The following is a 12,352-nucleotide window of genomic DNA, read 5'->3' as shown; positions in this document are numbered from 1 at the left end:
ACCCCTCAAAATGCTAAGGACACATATTGGCAAAAAGCCCAAGACTCTACATTTTCATTTTAGTGATCCAAGATCACATTGAGTCCATAGGAAAGCCAATACTATTAAAAGGGGATGAGGTGTTTCTTAATGGCTTGCTTGCTCAAAATGCTTAGTGATATGTTCCAAAAGCCCTCAACCACTTTCTCATATCCACATATGTCCCAAACCAAAAGTCAAACTTGGCCCCACCGATTTGATCTATCCGGCGCCACCGAGTTCATTTGACATAGCCATAGCCAGAAACCCTAATCAGTTCGGTCTCACTAATATGGATCTCGGTCTCACCGAGATGGGATTGCAAACTCTCTGTTTCCCTTCGTAACGTTTCGGTCTAGCCGAGATGAGCAATTGGTCCCACCGAGTTTGCAATGCAAACTCTCTGTTTCCCTTTCGTAACGTTTTGGTCTCACCGAAATGAGCGATCCGTCCCACTAAGTTTGCCTGACCAACTCTCTATTTGCCTATTACAGAAATCGGTCTCACCGAGTTCATGTGATCGGTCTCACCGAGATTACGTTATGCCCTAACCCTAATGAAATTGGTCCCACCGAGTTGACATGTCGATCCCACCGAAAAGCCTAACGCTCACATTTTGAACTGAATCAGTCTAACTGAGTTTGGTAAATTGTGTGTAACGGTTAGATTTTGTGTGGAGCTATATATACCCCTCAGCCCATCCTCCAACAGTGGGGAGAGCTATCAGAATGTTCCTACACTTCTACCATACATTTTCTGAGAGAGAACCACCTACTCATTTGTTGAGACCAAGATATTCCATTCCTACCACAAGAATCTTGATCTCTAGCCTTCCCCAAGTTGTTTTCCACTCAAATCATCTTTCCACCAAATGCAAATTCGTGAGAGAGAGTTGAGTGTTGAGGAGACTATCATTTGAAGCACAAGAGCAAGGAGGTCATCATCAACACACCATCTATTACCTTTTGGAGAGCGGTGTCTCCTAGATTGGTTAGGTGTTACTTGGGAGCCTCCGTCAAGATTGTGGAGTTGAACCAAGGAGTTTGTAAGGGCAAGGAAATCGCCTACTTCGTGAAGATCTACCCAAGTGAGGCAAATCCTTCGTGGGCGATGGCCATGGTGGGATAGACAAGGTTGCTTCTTCGTGGACCCTTCGTGGGATGGAGCCCTCTGTGGACTCGCGCAACCATTACCCTTCGTGGGTTGAAGTCTCCATCAACGTGGATGTATGATAGCACCATCTATCAGAACCGCACCAAAAATCTCTGTGTCTACATTGCATTTTCTCTCTCTAAACTCCTCCCTTTACCTTCATATGCAATGATTTACATTTTGCTGCTATACTCTTATACTTTCATGTGTAGGTTGATTGCTTGACTTGTGCTAAGTTGCTAAAATCTGCCAAGATTTAAAATTGGGAAAAGGCCAGGTTTTTATTTGGTTAAGTAGTCTAATCGCCCCCCTCTAGCCATACTTTCGATCATTCAAGTGGTATCAGAGATTTGGTCTCCATTTGCCTTGATTTCCATAGCTTTGGTGATCATAGCCTTGGTTTCACAACCTGGGAGAGTATGGCGTCTAGCGAGGGAAATTACCACCATAGAGGTCCTTACTTTGATGGTACTAATTTTGCTAGTTGGAAGCATAAGATGAAGATGCATATTATTGGACATAACGCCGTTGTTTGGGCTATTGTGTGTATTGGCTTGCAAGGTGAATTCTTTGATGGGAGAGAACCGAACCGTGAAGCTAGTGCGGAAGAGTTGAAAATGCTGCAATACAATGCTCAAGCTTGCGATGTCCTCTTCAACGGATTGTGCCCCGAAGAATTCAACAAAATCAGCCATCTTGAGAATGCAAAGGAAATTTGGGATACTTTGATTGATATGCACGAAGGTACCGACTCCGTCAAGGAATCCAAATTGGATGTGCTATAAAGTCATCTTGATAAGTTCAAAATGAAGGATGGTGAAGGTGTCAGTGAAATGTACTCTAGGCTTGCTCTCATCACAAATGAGATTGCCGGCTTAGGAAGTGAAGAGATGACCAACAGATTCACCATTAAGAAGATCCTAAGAGCCTTGCACTGGTACGCGTCAGTCCTAAACAAACGGTTTTTAACCCCTTTCCGCGACGGCATTTGGAACCGTTGCCAAGTGAGTGTGTGCGATAGGGTGTCCTTCCCACACGACCCAGAAATCGTCCGGGATAGGCCCTCCTGGGACCCAAGCTAGGGCCGTGTGCGATCGGGCGAGTCATTGAAACCCAATCGTTTCCGTAGGTATGTACATCCCACATGGTAATCCAAGAAAATCATTTCTGTAGGTATGTACATCCAACACGGTGGATCCCAGAAAAAAGTTTCCGTTCGTATGTACATCACACACAGTCAATCCAAGGAATACGTTTCCGTTCTTATGTACATCCCACACAGTCAATCCAGGGAACACGTTTCCGTTCGGACGTACATCCCACACAGTTTTATGTGTAGGTTCGTGTGTGAAAGGTGTAACTATCACATACGGTTTGCCATGGTTAACTGTTTGCTTTTATCAACTATATCACACATGATTTGATGAAGAAAACTGTGTGGCATTGGGCTATCCATCGCAAGCACTTTTACTGCTAGAACAGTTTGCAAAGGTCCATGACACATTTAACAGGTATATTAGTTTATAATTAATAATCACAATATTATGCAAATTTACATTTCATATCGAACAGCTGTTTTCCAATTTCATATCAGGCACATACATATATTATAACATCACAGTACGGTAGCTACATGAGAACATCACAGTACAACATATAGCTAGTTCAACTTCATAAGAACAATATATTCATTTCTCTAATCGAGATCATCCAGGCTCGTCTTATCCACCTTTGCTTTCAGTTCAGTAAGAACCCGTTTTGCACGGGCCAACTGGGAAAGTGCCTCCTCCTTCGCCAACACCATCTTAGCAAAGTATGATTTAAAAAATCTGAGCTCATTCTCCACCTTCAACTTTTTATCCCGCATCTTGAAATATGCTTCAGCGTTGACAACACTTTCTCTAAGCCTACGTGTGTTCTCTTCCTCATATGTGCTCCAGAGCTTCACTAGGCACATCTTCAAAGACCGTGGCCACTCTAGATCAACCCACTCCAAGTGAGAACACTCCTGTTCATCCTATAATATTTAAAACTAGATCAGTAACAATTGTAGCGGAAATGGGTTTATAGCAAAAATAAAAAATCACCAATGCTTATTTTGAAAAACGGAAGAAACATGTTAATTATGACATATCTTCTCAAAAAGATCAATGTGCAAATGAAATAGTTGGTACTGAGAGAACAACCAAATTCTGGAACATCAGAAGCTATAACTAACTACAATGACGCTACAAGTTCTTACTCATGTACAATGAATAACAAATTGAACATTTTATGAGGAAGGTAAATATAACTGCAACAGCATAGCGACAGTGTTTGGATGACAGCAAATTGATACTAACAGGTGTGTACATGCACAAATTTAGTAACATTGAACTAATAACACTAAGGCCATCCACTATGTATGCCAAAACTGGGGTCTTTGTTGCTACATCTCGCACCGGTGCCCTGCACTAGTGAGCCGATACAGTAGAAAAAAAATCAGGGACCCGGACTCTGGAGCACGTAGTTGCTTCGATGCCTAGTTCCTTCGTGCCATAAAGATTTAGTATTTTACTGCTTGGCTGCTCGGATGTGTGGACCAAAGTTGGCTGCACAAACTACTGAAGCAGTGCCAAATAATTTTCTAATGGCACTGCTGATGATATGGCAACAATTTAAGATACTAGGTACAAACTGTGACACTCTCTTAGGATGCGTTTGGTTGAAGGTGTGGTATGAATGGGTTGGGAGCATGACAGTGTCTGAATCACATCTAACAAATGATTTGTAACAACGAAAGAGGGTCTAACCTTCTCTGCACATGCCAGAAACTTCCTCCCACTGCCGACAGGATCAAACGCAACTAGCTTCACGCATGGAGATTGATGGTGACAACAAGCAGATAGATCTTCAGCCACCCCGCTCCATTCGTTGCCACTGATGGTCTTAGGGAGCTACAAGAGGAAGAAATGACTCAAATCGACCGCCGGGTAAAAATCCTTCATTCCAAGTCATAGCCTGAGAGAGAGAGAGAAGAGAGGCATACCCGGGTGGTGAAGGAGTAGTCGTCGGAGGAGGAACCGCTGGAGAGGTCTTTGAAGAAGACCATGGTGACCCCGATGGTAGGATGCGAGACGGCGAGAGCGAGGAAGCGGCTATAGCTTAGCAAGGAAGGAAGGATGGAAGGAGAAAACATGGGAAATGTGACTTGTGGTCGGGGAGAAAAGGGGGTGGCGAAGGGGGGCAGGGGTAGATATTTTGGCGGTAGGCAAAAATGTTGGAAATGTGGAGGGACACAAAAGAGCGTACGACAGACATACCACACTTACTGAATCGAGCAATTTTAGTAATTAAACAGAGCCAGTTGACCTAAACATTGCTTTAACAAAAGACCAGCATTAAAAACAAAGCCTAAGTACGCATAATTTTAACAAATCCACCGCCGTGCCGGCCTATGCATCGCCAATGTGAGATGAGACATCTATGACTTGTCCTGGAGACATGCCGCCGTTGGTGGACTCCGCGTCCCCCCTGCTAAAGTCGACCACGTCCTTGTCCTTGGCGCCACCCTCAAGGTTGCAGTACTCGTAGTAGTGGCTGCGCCAGAGCTTGCGTTGGCACTCCACCGCTGATTCCTCGACGGATAGACTTTTCTCTACCTCGACCTCGGCCACGCACAACTCCTCCTCCTGGCGCTCTTCGATCTCCGCCGCCTCCTGCATCTCTAGCTCCCTCTCGGCGACCTCATGAGGAAGCAGGTGCTCCATGGCCACCATCGCCTTTTCAGACGTGGGTTGCATGTTGGAGACCGAGGTGGCCTGGAATATCTTGGTGCGTGCATCCTCGATCTTGGCGTGGATGGCCTCGACCCGGGCCAGGGCAACATCAACGACACGAAAGGAGACTCGAGCGCTCTCGCCGTTTGCAGCTGCCGTCGCAGCAGCAGCTGTAGCCATCTTGGCTGTTGCAGACGCCCTCTCGACGGAAGCGGCCGCGCTCAACGCGGATGCGGCGACACTCTTGGCGTAGGCGTACGCGCTCTTGGCGCAGTCGGCGGCGCTCGAGGGGGGACGCGACCATCGTACGGGCCTTCACGAAGCGTTTCCATGGCGTCATTGATAAGTTCATTTTGCATCATGCTTTTATATCGATCTTTATTGCATTATGGGCTGTTATTACACATTATGTCACAATACTTATGCCTATTCTCTCTTATTTTACAAGGTTTACATAAAGAGGGAGAATGCCGGCAGCTGGGATTCTGGGCTGGAAAAGGAGCAAATATTAGAGACCTATTCTGCACAGATCCAAAAGTCTTGAAACTTCACGGAAGTTATTTCCAGAATATATAAAAAATAATGAGAGAAGAAAGTTCCAGAGGGGGCCCACACCCTGGCCACGAGGGTGGGGGGCGCGCCCCCCTGCCTCGTGGGCCCCCTGGTGGCCCTCCGATGCCCATCTTCTGCTATATGGAGTCTTCCGTCGAGAAAAAAAAATCATAAGCAAGCTTTGGGGAAGAAACTCCGCCGCCACGAGGCGGAACCTTGGCGGAACCAATCTAGGGCTCTGGCAGAGCTGTTCTACCGGGGAAACTTCCCTCCGGGAGGGGGAAATCATCACCATTGTCATCACCAACGATCCTCTCACTGGGAGGGGGCAAATCTCCATCAACATCTTCACCAGCACCATCTCATCACCAGCACCATTACCTGAGGACTTGTGGGTCATGAAGACTATTTTTTGGCACCGTTGCCGGGGAGTGAAGCGCCTTTGGTAGGAGGAATTTGGTAAGGAAAAATTTATATAGTGTGCTGAAATTTAGTGTCACTTGTTACTATGGAACATAATCCTTTGAGGGGCTTGTTCGGGGTATCTTCACCCCGACCAGTAGAGCAAAGAGTTACTCCTCAACCTACTGAACCTACTGAAAATGTTTACTTTGAAATTCCTTCAGGTATGATAGAGAAACTGCTAGCTAATCCTTTCACAGGTGATGGAACAGTGCATCCCGATTTACACTTAATCTATGTGGATGATGCTTGTGGATTATTTAAGCTTGCAGGTATGCCCGATGATGTTATCAAGAAGAAGGTCTTCCCTTTATCTTTGAAGGGAGAGTCATTGACATGGTATAGGCTATGTGATGATATGGGATCATGGGACTACAAGTGATCGAAATTGGAATTTCATCAGAAGTTTTATCCTATGCATCTTGTTCATCGTGATCATAATTATATATATAATTTTTGGCCTCGCGAAGGAGAAAGCATCACTCAAGCTTGGGGGAGGCTTAAGTGAATGTTATATTCATGCCCCAATCATGATCTCTCAAGAGAAATGATTATTCAAAAAATTTATGCTCGGCTTTCTCTCAGTACTCGCTCCATGCTCAATACTTCTTGCACTAGATCTTTTATGATGAAGACTATTGCATTCAAATGGGATTTATTGGAAAGAATTAAACGCAACTCTGAAGATTGGGACCTCGACGAAGGTAAGGAGTCAGGTATAACACCTAAGTTTGATTGTGTTAAATCTTTTATGGATACCGATGCTTTCCGTGAATTTAGCACTAAATATGGACTTGACTCTGAGATAGTAGCTTCTTTCTGTGAATCCTTTGCTACTCATGTTGATCTCCCTAAGGAGAAGTGGTTTAAATATAATCCTCCCATTGAAGTAAAAGCAGTTGCACCTATTAAAGTTGAAGAAAAGACTATCACTTATGATGATCCTGTTATTCCTGCTACTTATATTGAGAAACCACCTTTCCCTGTTAGAATAAAGAATCATGCTAAAGCTTCAATTGTGGTTAACAAAAGTAATATTAAGACACCTAAACCCCCTGAGCAAATTAAAGTTGAACCTAAAATTGCTTTGGTTAAAGATCTCTTGGCCGATAATATTGATTGGCATGTTATTTACTTCTGCAATGAAGCTGCTAGAATTCCTAGACCTGATGCTAAAAATAAACATAGACCTGTTGTAGGCATGCCTGTTATTTCTGTTAAAATAGGAGATCATTGCTATCATGGCTTATGTGATATGGGTGCTAGTGCAAGTGCAATACCTCATTCCTTATACCAAGAAATTATGCACGATATTGCACCTGCTGAGATAGAAGAGATTGATGTTACAATTGAGCTTGCCAATAGAGATACTATTTCACCAGTGGGTATTGTTAGAGATGTTGAAGTCTTGTGTGGGAAAGTTAAATACCCTGCTGATTTTCTTGTTCTCGGTTCCCCACAAGATGACTTTTACCCATTATATTTGGTAGACCCTTCTTGAATACTGTTAATGCTAAGATAGACTGCAATAAGGATATTGTTTCTGTTGGTTTAGGGGATATGTCTCATGAGTTTAATTTTGCTAAATTTCATAGACAACCCCATGATAAAGAATTGCCTAGTAAAGATGAAATTATTGGTCTTCCTTCTATTGCCGTGCCTCCTACCGATCCTTTAGAACAATATTTGCTAGACCATGAAAATGATATGTTCATGAATGAAAGAAGGGAAATAGATGAAGTATTCTTTAAACAGGGACCTATTCTAAAACACAACTTGCCTGTTGAAATCCTAGGGGATTCTCCTCCATCCAAGGGTGATCCCGTGTTTGAGCTTAAACCATTGCCTGATACTCTTAAATATGCTTATCTTGATGAAAAGAAGATATATCCTGTTATTATTAGTGCTAACCTTTCAGAGCATGAAGAAGAGAGATTATTGAAAACTCTGAAGAAGCACCGTGCTGCTATTGGATATACTCTTGATGATCTTAAGGGCATTAGTCCCACTCTATGTCAACACAAAATAAATTTGGAGAAAGACACCAAACCAGTTATTGATCACCAACGACGGCTAAACCCTAAGATGAAAGAAGTGGTAAGAAAGGAAATATTAATGCTCCTTGAGGAAGGTAGAATTTATCCCGTTGCTAATAGTCAGTGGGTAAGTCCTGTCCATTGTGTCCCTAAGAAAGGAGGTATTACTGTCGTTCCTAATGATAAAGATGAATTGATTCCGCAAAGAATTATTACAGGCTATAGGATGGTAATTAACTTCCACAAATTAAATAAAGCTACTAAAAAAGATCATTACCCTTTTCCTTTCATTGATCAAATGCTAGAAAGATTATCCAAGCATACACATTTCTGCTTTCTAGATGGTTACTCTGGTTTCTCTCAAATACCTGTGTAAGCTGACGATCAAGAAAAGACTACTTTTACATGCCATTTCGGTACCTTTGCTTATGGACGTATGCCTTTTGGTTTATGTAATGCACCTGCTACCTTTCAAAAATGCATGATGGCTATATTCTCTGACTTTTGTGAAAAGATTTGTTAAGTTTTCATGGATGATTTCTCTGTTTATGGATCCTCTTTTGATGATTGCTTGAGCAACCTTGATCGAGTTTTGCAGAGATGTGAAGAAACTAACCTTGTCTTGAATTGGGAGAAGTGCCACTTTATGGTTAATGAAGGTATTATCTTGGGGCATAAAATTTTTGAAAGAGGTATTGAAGTTGACAAAGCTAAAGTTGCTGCTATTGAAAAGATGCCATGTCCCAAGGACATCAAAGGTATAAGAAGTTTCCTTGGTCATGCTGGTTTTTATAGGAGGTTCATTAAGGACTTCTCAAAAATTTCCCGGCCTCTGACTAACCTATTACAAAAAGATATTACTTTTGTCTTTGATGATGATTGTGTAGAAGCATTTGAAATACTTAAGGAAGCTTTGATTTCTGCACCTATTGTTCAGCCTCCTGATTGGAATTTACCCTTTGAAATAATGTGCGATGCTTGTGACTATGCTGTAGGTGCTGTTCTAGGACAAAGAGTTGATAAAAAATTAAATTTTATTCAATATGCTAGTAAAACTCTAGACAATGCCCAGAGAAATTGTGCTACTACTGAAATGAAATTCTTAGCAGTTGTATTTGCTTGTGATAAGTTCAGACCTTATATTGTTGATTCTGAAGTAACTATTCACACTGATCATGCTGGTATTAAATACCTTATGGAAAAGAAAGATGCTAAACCTAGACTTATTAGATGGGTTCTCCTGCTATAAGAATTTGATTTGCATATTATTATTAGAAAGGGAGCTAAGAATCCCGTTGCAGACAACTTGTCTAGGTTAGAGAATGTTCTTGATGACCCACTACCTATTGATGATAGCTTTCCTGATGAACAATTAGCTGTCATAAATGCTTCTCGTACTGCTCCATGGTATGTTGATTATGCTAATTACATTGTTGCTAAATTTATACCACCTAGTTTCACATACCAGCAAAAGAAAAAGTTTTTCTATGATTTAAGACATTACTTCTGGGATGAACCACACCTTTATAAAGAAGGAGTAGATGGTGTTATTAGACGTTGTGTACCTGAGCATGAACAGGAACAGATCCTAGGCAAGTGTCACTCCAAACCTTATGGAGGACACCATGCTGGAGATAGCACATAAGGTATTGCAATCTGGATTTTATTAGCCTACTCTCTTCAAGGATTCCCGTAAGTTTGTCTTATCTTGTGATGAATGTCAAAGAATTGGTAATATTAGTAGACGTCAAGAAATGCCTATGAATTATTCACTCATTATTGAACCATTTGATGTTTGGGGCTTCGATTATATGGGACCTTTTCCTTCCTCTAATGGGTAAACACATATTTTAGTTGCCGTTGATTCCGTTACTAAGTGGGTAGAAGCTATTCCAACTAGTAGTGCTGATCAGAACACCTCTATTAAGATGCTTAAAGAAGTTATTTTTCCGAGGTTTTGAGTCCCTAGATACTTAATGACTGATGGTGGTTCACATTTTATTCATGGTGCTTTTCGTAAAATACTTGCTAAGTATGATGTTAATCATATAATTGCATCTCCATATCATCCACAGTCTAGTGGTCAAGTAGACCTCAGAAATAGAGAGCTTAAATTAATTTTTCAAAAGACTATTAATAGATCTAGAAAGAATTGGTCAAAGAAACATGATGATGCATTATGGGCCTATAGAACTGCATACAAAAATCCTATGGGTATGTCTCCGTATAAAATGGTTTATGGAAACGCATGTCACTTACCTCTCGAATTAGAACATAATGCATATTGGGCCATCAAAGAGCTCAATTATGATTTCAAACTTGTCGGTGAGAAGAGGTTATTTGACATTAGCTCACTTGATGAATGGAAAACCCAGGCTTATGAAAATGCCAAGCTGTTTAAAGAAAAAGTTAAAAGATAGCATGATAAAAGGATACAAAAACATGAGTTTAACGTAGGTGATTATGTATTGCTATACAACTCTAGTTTAAGATTTTTTGCAGGCAAAATTATCTCTAAATGGGAAGGTCCTTTCGTTATCGAGGAGGTCTATCGTTCCGGCGCCATAAAAATAAATAACTTCGAAGGAACAAATCCGAGGGTGGTGAACGGTCAAAGAATCAAACATTATATCTCAGGTAATCCCATAAATGTTGAAACTAATGTTATTGAAACCGTAACCCCGGAGGAATACATAAGGGACACTTTCCGGAATGTTTCAGACTCTGAAAAGGAGTAGGCACGTGGTACGGTAAGTAATCCGACTCCAAAACAGTCCTAATGGCAATATTTCTCTGTTTTGGAATATATAAGAAAATAGGAAAATAAGAAGCAGACCGGAAAGGACACGAGGCTTCCACGAGGGTGGAGGGCGCGCCCCTGCCTCGTGGGCACCTCGTGTGCTCTCCGGACTCCGTTTTCTTGCACGATACTTCTTTTGGTCGATAAAATTTCATTATGAAATCTCCCGAAGGTTTTGACCACCATATCACGCAAAAATCTCCTGTTCTTGTTTCGAGCTATTTTCTGCCTAGGTTGTCAAGGCCAAGCATCATGTCGTCTCCCTCCTCCTCCAATAATGAGGGCAACGATGCTTGGCTAATGAAGATAGAGCTGAAGAGAGAAGAACCGGGAGAGATTAAAAAGGATGATGGGATCAAGAAGGCCATGGGGGATCAAGTTCCGGCAGTAGCAGAAGAATACATACTTCCACCTCACCACAATCCCTTTACCCCAACAGATATTGAGGCTTTCAAGATGATTGAGTTAGCTCGTATTCAAAACAAGTATCTCACAACTGAAAATATTTTGTTGAAGGAGCATATCATCGCACTCAAGGGCATTATCCGCAAATTGGAGGATCTCTTACGCTCGATGTGCGACTATCCATCATCACCAACACCTTCTTCACCAACAAAGAAGAACTGAGCATCGGGTATGGGCACTCCCCTTAGCAACTGCCAAGCTTGGGGGAGTGCCCCGGTATCATATCACCATCACTTTTATCTTTACCGTTTTCTTAGTTCGATACTTTTGATAATATCTTGATCTAGCAGAATAAAGTTTTAGTATGATATAGTTGTGAGTTTTGCTTTATGATCTTCTTATGTAATCGAGTCCGTGAGCTATATATAATAAAGAGTAGTGTTGAGTCAAGGGCTTGATTATTTTGCTATGATCTTGAGGGAATAAAATAAAAGAGAAGAAATAAAAAGGAATAAAGATATCATATGGATCTTATGGAGAGTAATGAGCTCACATATAGAGAGCATGATGAATAAAAGTTGTTAAGAGTTGACAAACATAGTTTTGGTCATCGTTGCAATTAAAAGGAAGTAATAAAGAAAGAGAGGTTTTCACATATAAATATACTATCTAGGACATCTTTTATAATTGTGAGCACTCATTAAAGTACGATCTGCTAAAGAGTTGACGTTGGACAAGGAAGACAACATAATGGGTTATGTTTTCTTACATCTGAGATAAATTATATTGTCATGGATCATCCAACGTGTTGAGCTTGCCTTTCCCTCTCATGCTAGCCAATTTCTTTGCACCAAGTAGAGATACTACTTGTGCATCCAAATATCCCTAAACCCGTTTTTGCCATGAGAGTCCACCATACCTACCTATGGATGGAGTAAGATCCTTCAAGTAAGTTGTCATCGGTGCAAGCAATAAAAATTGCTCTGTAAATATGTATGACTTATTAGTGTGGAGAAAATAAGCTTTATACGATCTTGTGATATGGAAGAAATAAAAGCGACGGACTGCATAATAAAGGTCCATATCACAAGTGGCAATATAAAGTGACGTTCTTTTGCATTAAGATTTCGTGCATCCAACCATAAAAGCGCATGACAACCTTTGCTTCC

The sequence above is a fragment of the Triticum urartu genome, chromosome 1, assembly GCF_003073215.2.
Source record: "Triticum urartu cultivar G1812 chromosome 1, Tu2.1, whole genome shotgun sequence".
NCBI classification, from domain to species: Eukaryota; Viridiplantae; Streptophyta; class Magnoliopsida; order Poales; family Poaceae; genus Triticum; species Triticum urartu.
The sequence above is the reverse complement of the archived record's forward strand: the minus strand, read 5'-3'. Positions refer to the sequence as shown.